The 18,233-nt window shown below is 36.1% G+C and overlaps 2 long non-coding RNA genes across 2 annotated transcripts; one reads left to right on the top strand and one right to left on the bottom strand.

Moving 5' to 3' along the window:
- Positions 1-4,779: 4,779 nt before the first annotated feature.
- On the bottom strand, positions 4,780-10,496 carry LOC127510110 (uncharacterized). The gene is made up of 3 exons (XR_007929493.1): positions 10,363-10,496; positions 5,271-5,345; positions 4,780-5,117 (listed from the first exon to the last, which is right to left on the bottom strand). It is a non-coding gene; the product is annotated as an uncharacterized LOC127510110 (long non-coding RNA).
- Positions 10,497-14,396: 3,900 nt separating this feature from the next.
- LOC127509373 (uncharacterized) lies at positions 14,397-15,872 on the top strand. The gene is made up of 3 exons (XR_007929213.1): positions 14,397-15,103; positions 15,196-15,402; positions 15,518-15,872. It is a non-coding gene; the product is annotated as an uncharacterized LOC127509373 (long non-coding RNA).
- Positions 15,873-18,233: the final 2,361 nt, after the last annotated feature.

Genomic DNA, 18,233 nt, shown 5'->3' with positions numbered 1-18,233 from the left:
CTCACCCTCATGTCATTCTAAACCCTTAAGACCTTCATTCATCTTCGGAACACAAATGAAGATATTTTTGATGAAATCTGAGAGTTTCTGAAGCACACATAGGCAGCAACGACATTGCACCTTTTGAGGTCCAGAAAGGTAGTAAAAACATAGTTAAAATAGTCGACGTGACTACAGTGGTCCAACCTTAATGTTATGAAGCGACGAGAATACTTTTTCTGTGCAAAAACAAAACAAAAATAACTATTTTATTCAACAATTTGAACCGTTGTCATACGTAGTGAACTCAGTGCAGGCTTTTTTGTTTACATCAGAACACCGACTCAGTATTGGCCGAAGTGGAACACGTGAGCACCACGATGAATGTATGTGATGCTGACGCAGGAGTCGGCCAAAAATGAGTCTGTGTTCGGACATAAACAAAGCCTGCACTGAGTTCTTTTTGATTATTACAGTAATTAAGTGTCTGATTTTTAATTTCCAACCTATTTTGAGTTCATTTTAAGACAGCCATATAGTAATTTGTAAACAATAGTTATAAATAAAACTGCAGCACGTTTGGCAAACATTTAACCCATCCGCTGGATTTGTCCATTTTCAACCCAACTTGGTTTGTTTTTAATCCAGCATTTTTTTAGAGTGTTTTTAGATAAGATGGACTCTCAGCTAAACAATAGCTTTGCCATGCTGAGAGACCGTCTTAAACCAGCGACAGCCAGAAACCATCTGGTTTTGCAGTTTTTTTATAGCAGAATGATCTCAGATGCAACAATGTTTTAAGAACTCAAAGTAAACACAGTATTTTTAATTATATAATATATAATCTTCAAGCAGGAAAGATGCATTAGGCACTGGTTTATTTTAACATGGCTTTCAATAATTTACCTAATTTACATAATGTATGAACACATTCAAGCACTTCATTAGAAAGATTTAGCTCAAAAACATATGCATTACATAAATATGATTTTTATGTACAAAAACAATACTAACATTTGGCATTCGTAACTTTTTGCACCTTCAGTCAAATCCTCCACAAGCTTAAGTTCAGGGTCACTTGTCCATTTTGAGTCGAACATTTGGTGAGTTGTTAATTACAGACCAGCTCTGACCTGATGACAACTGGATCACTCTACTTCACAAATGAATTGTTCGGTGTGATTTGTGAATCAAATCAACATGTTCATTGAAAAGGATTGGCTCAAAAGAATAATTCATTCCTATAAGCAGTGCTGGGAAGTGACTGATTACAATCTGGATTATGTAATCAAATTCAAAAAATTAAGTCCTTTTAAAATGCTCGTAATCAGATTATGCATTACATGATTATTATTACTAACACTATAGTAATTATTCATAATTTATTGATTCGCTATATTCATATTTTTTCTCTTTAAAAATTTCCTCTCAAAAAAATCATTCTGCTTACATTTTGTGTAACTGCACACACTCCAGCCTGTAAGACTCCTGTACAGAAAATGGAGGAGACACACAACATTTGACCACTGGACTTACAGAAATCATTGCACTTTTAAGGAGACATATGGCAAAACATTACTGTGCAGTATAAACTCAACATTTCCTATCTACTGCAAAGGATTACACGTCAAATCTATAAAAAAAAATAAAAATAAAAAAAATCATTTGGAGGTATGCTTTTTTCCCCTCAACACTGTTTATCTAACTTAATCAAGTTATTATTTCAATAACGCAACAACATATTTGCTTTTGGTTGAAGCACTGTAGTCACATTGACTATTTTAACAATGTTTTACTACTTTTCTGGACCTTGAATGAAGGTAATTACATTTTCTATTGGGGATAAAAAAATAAAAAAAACTTGGATTTTATCATAAAATATCTTAATTTGTGTTCTGAAGATGAACAAAGGTCTTACGGGTGTGGAACAACATGAGGGTGAGTAATTAATGACAGAAATTTCATTTTTGGGTGAACTAACCCTTTAAATTAGTGGTGCTGTTATGAGAAGAAAAAAAGAAACTTATTACAAATTTCACTTTCATTTCATTTTATTCAGTTTGGAAAGAAAATAAGTTCTCTGCAGTTTCAACAACCATTCAACAAATAAGCTGCTGACCTAACTAAAACACTGTCCCCCAGTTTCATAGGCTAGTCTTAGACTAAAATGCATGTTTGAGCTGTTTTAACTGAAAGTAACTTGTACTGACAGATCCTAAATTATGTCAGTGCCATTGTTTTGTCTCAAGATGCACAGCAGTAATGTTTTTTTAGTAAACGTTTAAAAAAGGTACTTAAATGCCCTAATTGAACTAAGGCCTAATCCTGGTTTAGGCTAAGCCCTGTCTGTGAAACCAGGCCTTCGTGTCATGGTTTAGCTCTGCTGTGTTTCTAGTCTAGTTTTCATTGTGTTCATGTCTTGTTTGCGTCTTGTTATTAGATTTCATTGGTTTCAGCTCATATTTCCCTGTGATCCCTTTAATTTGACCCAGTTTCCCAGTGTGTCTGACTGTTGTATTCCTGTCACCTGTTGTTCTTACCTTGTTAGTCTTGTCAGATGTGTCTCATTTCCCTGATCAGTTAACTGTATATTTATCCCTGAGTTTTGTCCTGTTCAGTGGTCTTTTATTTGTTACGTATACATTGTTGTTCTGTTCCGTTTATCCTGTAATCCGGAGTTCTGTTTATTAAATACCTGTTACTGCTGCATCTACATCCAGTCTGTCCTTGTTGGCAACTACGTTGTTACAGTGTGGGTGTTGCATTAACCACATTTGAGCAGCAAATCAAACCACAAATCCCCATGATTATCCATCTATCTGTAACTGGCTCTAATATACATTGATTTTTGGAAGTATACATTTTTGGAAATCTCATTTCATAAAATTTTAACATGCAAAAAAATGGAAAAAAGTGCTTACAAAATTTGTGCACATAAACATTACATAGACATAAACTTAGACATAAAACAAAAGTAAACCAATACAAATATATGTCTAGGCAAGTTTTTAACATTAAATGTAAAACGTCATCAGCTGAACATGTAAACTCATTTACTCACTCGTCCACTTTTACAGCCTCATTGTGTTTATCCAGCCTGGTCTCATTGTTAATACGTAGGTATTAATACGTAACTTTCAAAGACACAAAACGTACATTTTTGTACGTTTAGAAAGGTGCTAAAACGTACAATATTGACGTAATTATGGCACTAAAACGTAAAAATACTTACGTTTTTACAGCGAAAAAACGTAAAATATTTACGAATCTTATCATGTCTTAAAGATATATGTATAATTTCCCTTTTATCGTTTTGTAGATAAATGTAAGATCCCTAAACCCCATCCAGAACCTAAACCTACCCATTTTATACAGAATGTTTAAAGAATAAAACATAATGGGCAGAAATGTGTAGAAAAATTACAATTTTAGTAAAAATATAACATTAAAACGATATTTTGAGCCACTAATCCTACACCTACCCCTAAACCTACCCATAACCATTTCTTTAAACTACCTACTGTTATAAATAAAAGAATGACAGACAAACAAGCGTAATCAGAATAATTTATTTTTTTGCGAAAATGTCAAAAGTGGTACCAAAAGTAGTTCAAATGATGATGAGTTCCACTCACAGTCCTCTCTGGCGGTAATAGTTTCTTATAGGGTACAGAGCAGAATGTAAGTTATTAATCCATGAAAATATGATCAATTCAGTTTCTCTCCGTGAAGGCGCGCACTCATTTCAAATGTCAATCCACTGAAACACGGCATGTCGCAATCTGTGACGAAGCAGGTGAGAACCAATGAGCGTTCGATATCAGTGCCGTAAACCATGTCGTAACGCTTCTCGATGGTGGCGCTACTTTCAAATTTGAATCATAACGAGCGCGAGCTTTGACTGTGATGGTCGCTGTTGCTGAGAATCAAAATGAAGATCGATGGATAAAGGGCTGAATTCGGATCTGTTCCTTACAAACATATGGATTCTAAAGATTTGGAGTACCGCGAACAAATAAAATGGATGTGATTTGTGAATTTATGTTGTGCTTCGGTGTATCTTATGGTTGTATTGTCAGTCACTGCATAGGAGAAAACGCCTTCTGTGTCTCACAGCAAACAAACTAAATATTACAAAATGGTTAAACAATTACAGAAAATTTATTCATAAGGTTTTAAATTGTAGTCTTGTTTAACATTATGCAATCCTCCGAAACGAGCAGCACAAGTCACGAACAGAAATGTTATTTCATATTATGTAGATGAGTAAACTGCTTTCAATAAATTCGACTAAAAACAACATTAAATCATTAAAGCCACGATTTTAATATTAATACATGGGAATTCATATACATTCACACTTTACGTTACATGATTTACGTTTTTATTGCTGTTAATACGTAAGTATTTTTACGTTTTAGTCCTCTAAATACGTCAATGTTGTACGTTTTTGCGTGTATGAAAACGTAAGTAAATGTACGTGTGGTAGAACCACAATTTACGTAAAAATACACACGTTTTCTCATGAGATCACGTTGGTTTATCATGATCTTGCAAGCTATTCTAACCAAAGGTAATGGTCAGATTTTTAAAATGCACATTGGTGGGACCTTTAACAAATCCAGTATAGGGCTAAAAAAAAAATGACAATCTCTTTTCTCATGCAATTGTAAAACAGTTTAGACATTCATTTCATCAAGTTTGAATACTTATGAAGTTACAGCTGAGTATTATCAGAATAACAGTGCTTCTTTTTTTCTTTTTTAATTGAGCTCAAGGAACTTGTATATAAAGAAAATATTGTATTCCATAATGCAATGTACTTAACTCAATTTTCCATTTCCAGTGAAACGAATGAAGCAGAGGTTTGGGTCTTTTGGGAAGGTCTTTTCCAGGAGAGCTGTTCCAGAAAGTGAAAACAGGAGCTCCTAATGCATGCACAGGTAGAGACAGAGGTGGCGAGCCCATGAGCAACAACCCAATGAAACATAATAACTTATGAAGCAATAATCGTGTATTCACCCCACCTTACTAAACTCCATCATCTTCTCCTCATTTTTAAAACCATGGACGGGCAGAGCTAGGGACATCGGTGATGATGGGAATTAGTTCTGTTTCTTCCTCTGATAGTTTTATTTCTGGTAAGACATCACATACAGAATTTATTTTGGCCAATGGTGTTTATTAAAGCTTTAGAGTAATATGAACAAACATTGCAAGTTAATGATCTGTAAAGCATTATATATGTTAGAATGTAATATTGATATTTTGGAAACCCTTTAAATACATACCATAGTCAGTTTCACGGCAGCACAGGAGTCTCCAGACTTTTATTAGGGGCCTCCAGAGACATTCAAGTATGGTACCTGTGGTAAGAATTTTTTATATCCTTTAACCATGTGCCTCCAAAATTAGCAAAACAAAGAATAAAGAGGGTCATACACTGGACGAGAAGCTCCACGTGTTTAAAATTCAAACACATGTTTTCTATGAGTTAATGCACACGGGCAGCACCACTCGACAACACTAGAGTGCAGCTCAAAATCCTGCTGTGCCACTCACATAGTTTTCCATTTAAAGATGCAATGTTTTTCATAAACACTTTTTGTTATACTGGTTGAAACTCTCTTCACATTCTGATAGCAAGCATTATTAGAAGTAGTCTAAATATAAAAATTGCACATATATCTTCTGTGGAAGTCTCAGGACCAAAAAAATATTTGTATATACTATATGATGACCTACCGGCCTGTCAACATATATTCCCATACCTCCGCTGCACACCCTGCTCGAGCAGACATCACACGTCATCAGCATGTTCAATAAGGTTATATACAGAGTTGTGGACAGACAGTCACCGAGCGCCACAAACAAACAGCAGCCGCCTTTTACAATTCCTCCTGAACCAAAACAATGAGCTTATGCTGTGTTCATGCCATGTCGTAACCATAATTACAAGATGGCAACCCGTGACATTCCCGGAGCTGTTCACATCCTCAGACTCCAATTTTTGCAATTCTGTCAACACTGTCAACGCTGAAATGAATCTGCAGCAGTCAGGTGGTACGAGTCAGAGCTCTGTAAGTTGTTTACGTTCATTATTATTGTAATGTTATGTGCTGTGAGAAATTAGGTAATTTAATGCCATCTGTCATAATGCTTTGCAGACTCTGCTGGGGCTTCGCACATTCATGTGTTTTGGAGGAGGCAGTATTTTGGAGGGCAGTCTGAAGGGAGGGTGGGGTCTCATGCTTTCAAAGCTAGTTTGCTATTGCAAGTCTCTCCGAAATTGCCTACCCTACTTTAAATGACAGTGACAAAAATAATGGTATGTTCCCTTAGTTATCATCACCTAGCTGTGTCTAATTGAGTTCTCTTGTTACCTCCTGTCTATTTATACCCCTGGTTTCAGTTCTCTGTCAGTTCTCGTTTATGGTATAGCATTTGTGTTAATCTGTGATTTCTGCTGTGATCTCCTATGTTTTTTATTTATTTTTTATTTTTTTAATAAAGTGTTTGGATGGGAATCACAGAATCCAACAGACTTTTTATTTTGCTCAGCAAATTGTGAGACAGGCTACAGCAGGGGTGTCAAACATACAGCCCACAAAGGTGTCCAATCCGGCCCGGGGGATGATTTGAGCAATAATAAAAAATAGAGATGCACTGGTCCACTAGCCATAAATCCGAAATCCGAGTTTTATTTTGGCCGATCTCCATTCCGGACTTGCAAACAAACTGCTTTGAAAGTACTGAAAGTACTGAACCAGGCAAAAGCTCACTGTTCGTGAAATCGTCTATAGGAAGAAAAATATAAATATTGAATTGGGGTTTTATATTTTATATGGTTTATATCATAAAATGATAATCCTGTTTACATTATATACAATATCTGTTTTGGCTAGAAGTTTTGAATGGCCGGTAACTTAAAAATTTAGTAGGCCTGGCCAAATTGGCTGGTGAGTAAAAAAGTTAATTTCAAACCCTGTTTATATGAATGTATCTTTGAAGGGAACTGACTGTCTTCAGAAAAGTTTCGAAGGCATTTTCTTTTCCTCTTATTTCTACAGAGCCCCGGGCATGACATGCAGGAAAAAAAAATAGTAGGCTAAATCATGCGTACGATTTATTAATTCGTTCCCTCGATTTAAATCGTAAGCACGTTTTAGTAAATCGAGGAAATGAATTAGTAAATCGTGCGCACGATTTAATTTTTTTTTTTCTTGCATGTCATGTGCGGGGCTCCATATTACCTCCCTATGAAGTAGTAGCCTATTTATAAGTGCAGTGCAGCTTTTTTTTACAGCGGTAACCAAGGAAACGCTTTATTGCTGCTGGTCCATAACCGCCACCAACTGGCAGAGAGTGAATTTGCTTTTTAATTCAATCCATCTGGTGTTTTTGTTTTGTGCAGGTGTCTAATGTAGCATAATTTCACAAAGCTAAAGTCAGACCATGCAGTTTTTGCTGTAAATCTTGAAATTATACAATCTAATTTAAATCAATAGTGTACAACTGCTCATGTGTGTATCATCTTTGTTTGGATTGTGGAAAAAAAAGTGGTTGCCTCCAATATCAAATGACTACACATATTTTAGCCTGTTATAGTACAAATCAAGCATGCCACATGAGTCATGAAAAGTGAAGCCAAAGTGTCTCGATCGCCCCCAGGTGGCTGGAAGCAGTATAGGTCATAAACCCCGCCCTCTCCATGAAATGTATTGGGACATGACACAAACTAAACAATGAAATTACACTTCAAATATATTTTTTGTGCCAACTGACTTTTTTCTGGATCTTTGCAAGGTGATCTGAGATTTAACTTTAATTTCTACATTTCCATAACTGTTTATTTCACACCACATAATGAGTTGTTCTGAGTTTGGGCGGGACCTTGATATCGCGGCTCCACTTAGTGCTCACTACTGCACAGACTATCGGTACGTTCCAAACGGGATATATCGCCCTGCGAAGGGCACTTCGGAGTGAAAACAATCATGGCCGCCATATTGAAGGGTCGTTCCAAACCTAAGTGCTCAAAACTGGCCACTTCAAAGGGCCCTTCGGAATTAAGGCGCCTCATTGATTGTCTCGTTAAGATGACGCTGAAGTGCGTTCCAAAAAAAAAAACAGTTTTTACCCTATACAGCATTCATCTCTTCGAAGCTTTTACTCCGGAGGGTAAACCCTTTGAAGGGATTAGGGCATAGGGTTGAGCCCTCCAAGTTCACTATGCGCAGACTCGAGACTCAAGATGTCAGCGCCATATTGCCACACTGGCGGCTTCAGTTACTACAATGGAAGAAAGTGAAGGTGCGTCATCCATCTTTTTTTTTTTTTTTTTTTTTTTTTTTTTTTTTTTACAGTCGGTACAAACAAACAACAAATAAATTTGCTTAAACAACTACAAAAAAAAAAAAAAAAAAAAACGACAACCGGTAATAGAATCGGCCGATTTGCTTGTAAAATAAAATGGAATTGGCCATGAAAAATCAAAATCGGTTCAGCACTAATTAAAAAAATTAGCTAAATAAAATATTAAAAAAAAAAAAAAAAAAAAAAAAAAAAATCTAATAAAGTCTTTTCGCTGTAAAAACAAATGCAATTTTAAAAGAGCAGTGTGTTTTTTCTAGTTTTCTTGAAAATTAATTTAATGTAAGGACAGTGCACCAAGGTTTAAAAATAATTCGGCCCACACATTACATTTTTTTTCAATCCGGCCCTCAGCCTAAAATGAGTTTGACACCCAGCTTCAGTGACGGCTGCTGTGGTTGTGGTTTAGATGATTGACTGTAACCACATAGGCCTACATGGACATAATACAATGATGTGTGGAAAATAAACTGTCGGCAGCCTTGTGAGTTTTTTCGTGTGTTGTTAATTATATGATGGAGTTTAGCGCTTTAGCCTACTCCCCTGAATTAAGCTGATTATTAAGTGCAACTTTGTGATCAAACAGCCTGTCCGCTATTCTTCAACGTGTTTATCATTAAACATTCATTATGGAGACAGTTTTTGGAAATTACGAAATTAATGCTGTTTTATAGACTAAGAGAAGTCTGAGATTTTTGTTGTTATTTCTATATTATTACTATTTATTCTATTTTAGTTAGCCTGCGTGTATGCGGCTCTCAACGATGTTCGGCTGCAGCGTCAAAAGCTGTACCTTTTACGATTTGTAAAACAGCGAGACAAATGAGAAATGTCATAGATTTTCAGTCGTTTAACTCTTTCACAGCAGGGCAGCGCTGACAAGTTTTATGCACGTGAATGTCTGTGCGTGTGTGCGGAGACAGACAGAGGAGACCGAGCATGCTCCAATAAAAGGTAAATCAGTATAGGGATCTCCTAGTATCTCCTAACCAGTCCGACCCCTACTCTAAACCGAACCCTCACAGAAACCTGTGCAAGTCACTAGATTTAAATAGAAACATGATTTAGGCAATTTATGAGACTTTCTATCTAGTGAGGACACGTAAAATGTCCTCACCTGTCTTATATAGCCTATATTAGTGAGGACATTCAGCCCTCACAAGTAGCATAGCCTACTGTAGCTTAAAAAAGTACACTTAGGCTACAATTTTTTTTTTATCAAGCAAACTAGCTCTAATCAAAAAACCATCTCGAAAACATTAACGCAAATCGGTTACCGGTGTCATGACAAATCGGGTCCTCCCTCGAAATCAGGTCTCCACAAACTGTCAGTTAATGATTTTTCTAAGTATTTTACAGTCGGTATTGATAGTAATTTAAAATACGCATAGCTTACTGTGTAATACGTTAAAAAAGTGCATAATAAAACCAATTGAACATTTCTTACACTTGGTTAACTGTTAATTAATATTAATAATAATAATAATAGCACTTTAAGTGAATAATTGAATTCATTTGTTTTATTAACTGAAATATTTGGACATTTAACACTTAATTTAACACAATTACATTAAAGATGATTGTAAATACATGTAGGGTATAAGTGCAAATGCGTGTATAAACTAAGCTATCAGGCTAATCGGGTATACTATGCTAGTATAAGCGAACTAATACAGACATAAATGGTAATTATAACGTAGTTCAAACAGCATGGTTTTGTAGGAATTGTAATCAGGTGCTAAAGAGAGTAGAATTTGAACCAATGGGATCGCTTGGGGTCCTAATGGAGACCCGATTTCGAGGGGGACCCAATTTGTCACTACACCGGTATTGTCTATTTCTATGTCTAGGCCTATTTGGTATTTGCATTAACTCCAAAATAGTTAGCCTATATTTATAAAGTTATAGGGAATGAAAAGCATGACAGAAAATATCAAGTGCCATTATGCCATCGTGCCCATATGACAAGAGTTTAAAAAGATGCTGCAGTTAAAAGTACAAAATTCTCACCTCCGTTATTGAGTTTCATGTCAGTCACTGGTCTTTGATTAAAGTAATTCCTGCGAATTTTAAATGGGACAAGCTGCGGCGAATTTCCCGCGGTATAGTGCCATGCAGAATTAAAGTGTGCAGCTTGATTACAGTTGCACAGAAAAAGGGGAGCTGGCGTGTTCTGCTAGTTCTGAATGAAATATGTCAGTGGTGTGAGGCTGATGTGAAACAATGAAGACTTGCAGTTGACAAGGGGAACGTACTTTTGGACATAGAGGGGAACTCCCGGCAGTAGGGGTTCACTCTTTTCGTCGCGTTCTCTAACCGCAGTGTTTTTTCACTATCTATCAGTGAACCATGGAGATATAGCTGCGAACGCAGACTTGAGATCTGCTTGAGATTCCCTGTTTTTCACGTTACGTAACTGCAGGCGCTGGCGCTCTCTCTGGCAGCGGCAAGTCGCTGCGCCACTTCCGATGGTATCCCCAGATGCCACGGCAGCTGCCAGAGTTCGTGACAGCTGCCATGGTCTTTAATTGTATTATTATGATTATTATTATACATTTTTATGTATCAGCTTCCGGAGTTTGTGCCAGCAGTCACGATCGTCTGTCGCCGTTTCTGGCTGTAAACTACACAGTTTTTTGTTTTTGTTTTGTTTTTTTAATAAAAAAAATTGGTGATATTATAGCATATAATATATGGCATATTATATACCAGCAAGCAGATGCGACCACAATATGAACCCAATAAGCTAAATTGCATAAGCGCTTTTCCATAAAAGAACCCCCCCTTTCTGTCTCTTTCCTGTTCCCCACTTAGAAAATCTGATGCACGTAACTGCACTCTGATGTGCTTGATGCTTCGTGATTTTTTTTTTTTTTTTTACGTTATCTCTAAGCAGCTTTGTCCAGAAATGTGCGAATTATTTTCAGAGAAACATGTGATTAACGAAAAACGAAGCCTCGCATTGTTTCCAGTCACCTGAATGCTTCACTTTGCGTGTCAGAATGTTTGGACCCAGACCATTAGCCTACTATATGGAAGTTCAAGTCCATTTACTACATTTTAAATATATAAGCCTGTAGCCTATATTACATCATCATATGCTCTGTCATATAAACAGTATTTACAGTAAAATAACAGCACAAAACTTGCCTCAAACAACTCAGTATAGTATTATTATAATTATTGTTTTTGTTGATCCATTTCATTTATTGCCAAACTTTAATATGTGAATTATATTATTGAAATAAACACATTTAGCGTCGTCAGGCTTTTTGTGCATACTGGATAAAACAACGGAATTGCGCACTCAGGTTTATGGCTGCTGTAAATTTTTCCTGCCACAAGACGGCGCTGTTTTCGACACTCTTGATGCTTTGAAACCTTTCACGAAACATTTACAGAAAAGCTTCAAAGATTTAAGACGCTTCATTTCTCCATCCCTACTCAATAATTGTAGGCCTTTTTGCAATGTTTCAATCGAATTTAGCTGTTTTAGAGAGCGTTTACTCATTCTGAGCCTGTTTTTAAACATGATCTGTAACGTAATTTTTCATGTGTGGAAAAAACGATGAAACTAAACTAGCCAATCAGATTTCTTTTCACCCAAATCTCCCACGCCTACCCACGGACGCACATACACACATTTGACTTTACAACACACAAACGCAAACCTTTATTCTCATTCTCTCTTCCTCTCTTAATATGTCATGAGTGTACGCAGATAGATTTTAATAATCAATTTAAAAATTATGTAAAAAATAAAAACGGCATTAATTAGCGCCCTCTCATGGTACGCGCAGTGCGTACGGCTGCAGGCGCCACTGTCCTTATGTGTGTTCTTTTATGGGAAAATGCTTATGCAGTTTAGCTTATTGGGTTCATATTGTGGTCGCATCTGCTTGCTGGTATATAATATATACAGTTGCAAGAAAAAGTATGTGAACCACTTGCAGAATCTGTGAAAATGTGAATAATTTTAACAAAATAAGAGAGATCATACAAAATGCATGTTATTTTTTGCTTAGAATACTGTCCTGAGTAAGATATTTTACATAGGCTAAAATTTTTTATATATAGTCGACAAGAAAACAAAAATTGCTGAATTTATTAAAATGACCCCGTTCAAATGTATGTGAACCACTGATTCTTAATACTGTGTGTGGTTACCTGGATGATCCATGAATGTTTTTTTGTTTTGTGATGGTTGTTCATGAATCCCTTGTTTGTCTGAAAAATCCTTCAGGTCCTGCATTCTTCAGTTTTCAAGCATTTTTTGCATATTTGAACCCTTTCCAACAGTGACTGAATGATTTTGTGATCCATCTTTTTACACCAAGTACAATTAAGGGACTCAAACACAACTATTAAAAAAGGTTCAAACATTCACTGATGCTCCTGAAGGAAACACAATGCATAAAGAGCCAGGGGGTGAAAACTTTTGAACAGGATGAAGATCTCCCATTTTTTCTTATTTTGTTTAAATATAATTTTTTTTTTTCATTTTGTACTGCCCTTCGGAAGCAACAGAAGATGTGCATGTACATGTTTCCTGCAAAAAATGCTTGAAAACTGAAGAATTTGCAAGACCTGGGGCATTTTTCTGAAGAACATTGGACAGTTTAACTGTTCAGGACAAATAAGGGACTCATGAACAACCATCACAAAACAAAAAAACATTCATGGATCATCCAGGTAACCACACACAGTATTAAGAATCAAGGGTTCACATACTTTTGAATGGGGCCATTCTAATAAATTCAGCAATTTATTTTTCTTGTCGACTATATAAACATCTTTTATGTAAAATATCTTACTTAGGACAGTACTAAATAAATGTAACCAGGTGGAAGAAAAGACACACACACTAGAAGCAAAATTATGCTTTTCAAAATTGGGGTTTGTTTAATCTGACTGCTGTTCAAAAAATGACAGCGGTCGATGGGAGCAAAACTTGAATAAGCAAGCTTACAGAAGCAGATTTTGGATAGTTGAAGATTTCACTAATTACACTATACAAACAGAAAAAAAAAAACTCTTATCCACAGTTTAAGCAATCAAAATCTGAGAAATTACAATCAATTTGCAAAGATAAGTTTAAGACAATAATTAGTGTCACTTCCAATTGACGATGTAATTCAGATGACGACATGCAACCCCTGAAGTACAGTAAAATGCAAGGTAAAAGACTAACAAAAAAAAAAAAAACGCACTGGAGTCAACCGGAAATAAACGAATTACTTGAAAAAAAACAAAAACAAATGTTAATAATCCTTTACTATTTGCCACGAGTTTCACTCGTCACACACTCGATCCAAAAGCATCGACTGAAATGTAAACATCAAATACACTTTCGGACTCCGTTTCAACACATATTTGTACATATTAAACACTTTGGAGTAATATTTAGCACTAGCACATGGAGCTCTCCTGTACAGTGAGAATGGCTCCTCTGGTCGCGCACGCGCATCCAAAACGCGCAAAATAGTATCGCGAGAAGAGAGAGGAGATTTCTTAAAGGGGCCACAACATTTTTAATACAAAATAGAAACATTGGCTGCGTCCGAAACCGCCTACTTCTCTACTATTTAGTAGGGGAAAAGCAGTAGGCGAGCGAATAAGTATGTCCGAAGCAAAAAGAGTAGGCGAAAATTACCTGGGTGACGTACTAATTCTTGCGAGATGCGGACATGCGTCTACTTAAAGTGCGTCCGAAACCGCCTACTTCTCTACTATATAATAGGGAAAAAGCAGTAGGCGAGCAATTAAGTATGTCAGAAACCTCAGTAATCATAAATCGAGAAGTTCCCGGATGGCCTACTGCTTCCGCCCAGATTCTGAAGTGTTCCTCGATCGATACTTTTCTATCCCAGGAGGCCACGGGAGAGGATACGTCATAATTAAATCAAGGGTGAAAAGCGAAAAGATGCTTTCAAATGTGAGTATTGAAAACTAAAAACACGGTTCCTTGTAATAAAATAGCATTTGTTGAACTACTGTAGAGTAAACCGCTGAATGTGTAAAGATGCTAGACACTATAGTTGTGATTTTACAGTAAAAAACATGATTTATTATGATAACAGGGGAGCTCTAGTAAACACACATAACTTAATTCTCCAAAGTGGATTTACATATTCTAAACCACATCTTAAAGGTGCTTATTAAATGTTTATTTAACATCTGACAGGAACATCTTCTTTAAGTATTATGGCTTATGAGTGATGGATTATGTATGAGTGAGGTATGTGTGCTATTATGTAGAATTCACTGTTGTCAACACTGCTTACATTACATGAATGAAAATAACGTAAATAAATAAATCTACATAAAATAAACATAAGTTTAATCTATTTTATTTGTCCATTAGTACTGTTGGTAAATTAAGGAACATTTGTATTGGATAAAAAGAGAGTTAACACATCATAAACATGTAAATGTAGATTTAGGCACATAAATCTCAGAGGAAACTTGAATCTTGTCTGGATGTTACAGGGACAGATGATCACACGTGTGTTTATCCGGTGATGAAGGAATGCTGCCATCAAAGGCTCTGAATGAGGATACTACAGAAATGAATAAGTCTATTTAAATCTAAAGTCTAGTTTATTTTAATTATTGTAATTTAAACAGAGTTATTACAGCACTTTTCTGAATCTTGATTTCTGTGCATTTGCTGCAGAGCTTTGTGGTGAAGCAGGACCTACAAGACAAGGTGACTGCAGCAAAAAAGAAAAACCTGAAACAAAAATATAAAGTAAGATCGTTTTGTTACTTCTAATACAGAAATCAAATGACACTGTGCTGTTAAGATGACTGCTTTTGTATTATATTTGTGCATTGTTGTAGGATGTGAAATGTCCTCAGACTGGTGTGAGCACTGAGGATGGAGAGCCATAGCAGGTCCTGGAAATGGTGTAGAGCCATGGACGAGACGCTCCATCACTCCTCCTTCCAAGTGACTTGATCAAGGACACACTGGAGGTGATGCTGGAGAGGTTGAACCAGCAACCTTCTGCTGACCAGCTCAGTGGTTTAGCCCACCACACCACAAAAGTAATGAAGCTACGACAAAGATTAGCAAGTAATTGTAAAAATATTAAATGAAATATGGCAAGAAACAGAATGCTGACATTAATGAATTGTAAAATGTTTTAATCTGTTTATTTAGTCATGCTAATGGAGAGAACATGAATCTTTGCAGCAGCCAGATTGTCCTGCACATCTTCTCCCACTCTTGCTTCAATGTTGTGGGGTTCAGGGGTCCATCATCATCATCTTCCTCATCCTCTGGATCAACGATGTCCCCACTGAGAAGAGCAGCAGTGAGGGACATGATGGATGAAGGTGTTCATCAGCTGCTTCATCAGAATAAAGCTGCAGAATGGGCACAGCTGTGTGAGATGGCAGTAGGATTGTAAATACGTGATTGTTAGATCAATACATTTGAATAAAGCTTTGTTTCATGTGTTGTTGACTTGTATATGCGTTTATTTATTGTCATTATTACATTAATTCTTTTACTTTTTTTTTTATTAATTATGCTATTACCAGTAAATTTATATATTTTATTAAGCAATGAATTAATGCATGAATTGACTGTAAATTGAGACGTATTCACATCAGCTGTGTTTGTCTAGTGTGTATTCAGGCATAGCTATGTCATATGACAAAACATTACGTTTTGCTTGTTTTATTAAAGAAGTAAAATGAAAAGTAATATAATGAAGTACTGGTCAGCATTTATCAATATCATTGTGTGTAAGTGTTGGGGTGGGCTAGCAAAGCAGTTCATTTTGGGGTAATCTTAATTTTTAGTAGTTATACTTACATTTTTTTTGAGTATAAAATCAGTCTTCTCCAAAGGCGAGATCTTCGAGCAGCTGCTGATATCTTCTTTGGCTTCAGACATTGCTAACACTGAAGAAAACAGAACTAGGTAACAATAAACAATAATAATGACAAAAAACAAACATGTGTTTGTATACATCATAGTTTGAGATTATATACACAGACATAAAGCATGATGATAAGGTTAAATATTTTGAATACATCATAATGCATAAAAGTATCTATTATTTATAAGCCTGAGGGATGAAACTAGAGCTAATTCAACAAGAAAAAAAGGAAAACAAATTAAATGTATGCCACTTTTGCTTGTGGATGAACATTTTTGCATATAAAATAAAGAAATTAACAACGTATTCAACAAAAAATAAACTCACATTATAAAAATATAAGAACTTTAAATTAACCCAAAATATATTAGTTGTACTACAATTACAAAATTACTGGCAGCTGTTTCTTCAACAAGACCACAAAATAAGCAAGTTTGATCAATATCAAGATATTTACAGATAAATGAATTAAACCTGTCACTCATATCTTTTAAGTTGTTGCGCTTGTGATAACGTCGTAGGTCACATGATAACGTCAACATGGCGGATTATTTTCGGATCGCATTCATACTCAACGAGATTTGGCTATTAAGTACCTACTCTTTTAGCGCTCGTTAAGTAAGTACTTACTGAAATTAAGTACCTACTCATTGAGTAGGCGGTTTCGGACGCAGCCATTGTATATTTATACCACTTGGCCACATAAAAATAACATGCATTTTGTATGATCTCTCTTATTTTGTTAAAATTATTAACATTTTTACAGATTCCGCAAGTGGTTCACATACTTTTTCTTGCAACTGTATATATATACTTTAGCATGATTCTATAGTTAAGCATTCTCATGCTAAACATGGCCAAAGTTTCAAAACACAAGTTGGACGTATGACAGAGTATTTCTGTGCTAAATATACAACTTCCGGTTGTGGACATGTTTCGCCGGATTTTTTTCGAGTATATTCTTTATCACGTAATAAAAGGGTGGAATTCTTGTATAGGCACTTCTCCCTCCGCTTCATTTGAGATACGGAAGCCGAGAGATTTTTCAACAATGGCTGTGTCCCAATTCAGGGTCTGCACCCTTTAAAGGCTGCATACATTATCGAGGCAGTCTCATTTAAGAAAAATAACCGTTAGATTGCAACATAAGAAAGAAATTACAGTATTTTACACCTCACAATGAAAATCAGTCAATTTTATTACAGTTACTTTTCTTAAATATGGCATCCTTGATGACGTATGCAGCCTTCAAATGCGACCTCCGGAGGACACAGCCTCCGAAATGAGACGCAGATCCTGTCAACGAAGGAGTGTATTTTTGTTTGTGAGGGAAAGATTACCTCTTTCAGCTTCCCAAAGAACCCAGCGTTAAGGGAACAGTGGATGAAGTTTGTTTTTCCGGGGCAGCAGCGGAGTTGTGCACGTATGTTTGTTTGTTCCCGGGATTTCGGTGATGAATACTTTGTAAACAAGTCCCAGTTCAGCGCTGGATTTGCAGATCGCGGGTGGTGAGTAAAGCTGCATCAGATGTCTGTGTTTTGTTGGCAATCGGCACGCAAGTGCATAAAATGCAAACACCACGAACGGTTTTGTTTCTCTTTTTATTTATAATGATATCGCAGCTAGCAGACGATCTCTACGCAAAAGCTGCGCGTGCTCGTGACTGCGTTTAGCTCTGCCCATGGCACTGACGGCAGGCATGCTTCCAGGAGCTCAGCTTTTTTCGGAAAGACTCGGTACAGTGTATCTATCTTTTATAAATATGATAAAACTAAAGACTTAGAAGGATGCAATATTACTCTATATGTACTCAGAATTAACACGAGATTGGCAGAAACTGTGTGTGATACCCCCCTTTAATATAATCATGAGACACTTTTATTGAAACACTTAAGTTTTTATTGATTTTTTTATGTATTGTTATCAGTGACTCATTCTTACTCAATTCTGGCGAAGATTCTGTACTTCATTTTATCAACCATTTCTGTG

The sequence above is a fragment of the Ctenopharyngodon idella genome, chromosome 3 (assembly GCF_019924925.1).
Source record: "Ctenopharyngodon idella isolate HZGC_01 chromosome 3, HZGC01, whole genome shotgun sequence".
Lineage (NCBI taxonomy): Eukaryota > Metazoa > Chordata > Actinopteri > Cypriniformes > Xenocyprididae > Ctenopharyngodon > Ctenopharyngodon idella.
The sequence above is the reverse complement of the archived record's forward strand: the minus strand, read 5'-3'. Positions and strand labels throughout refer to the sequence as shown.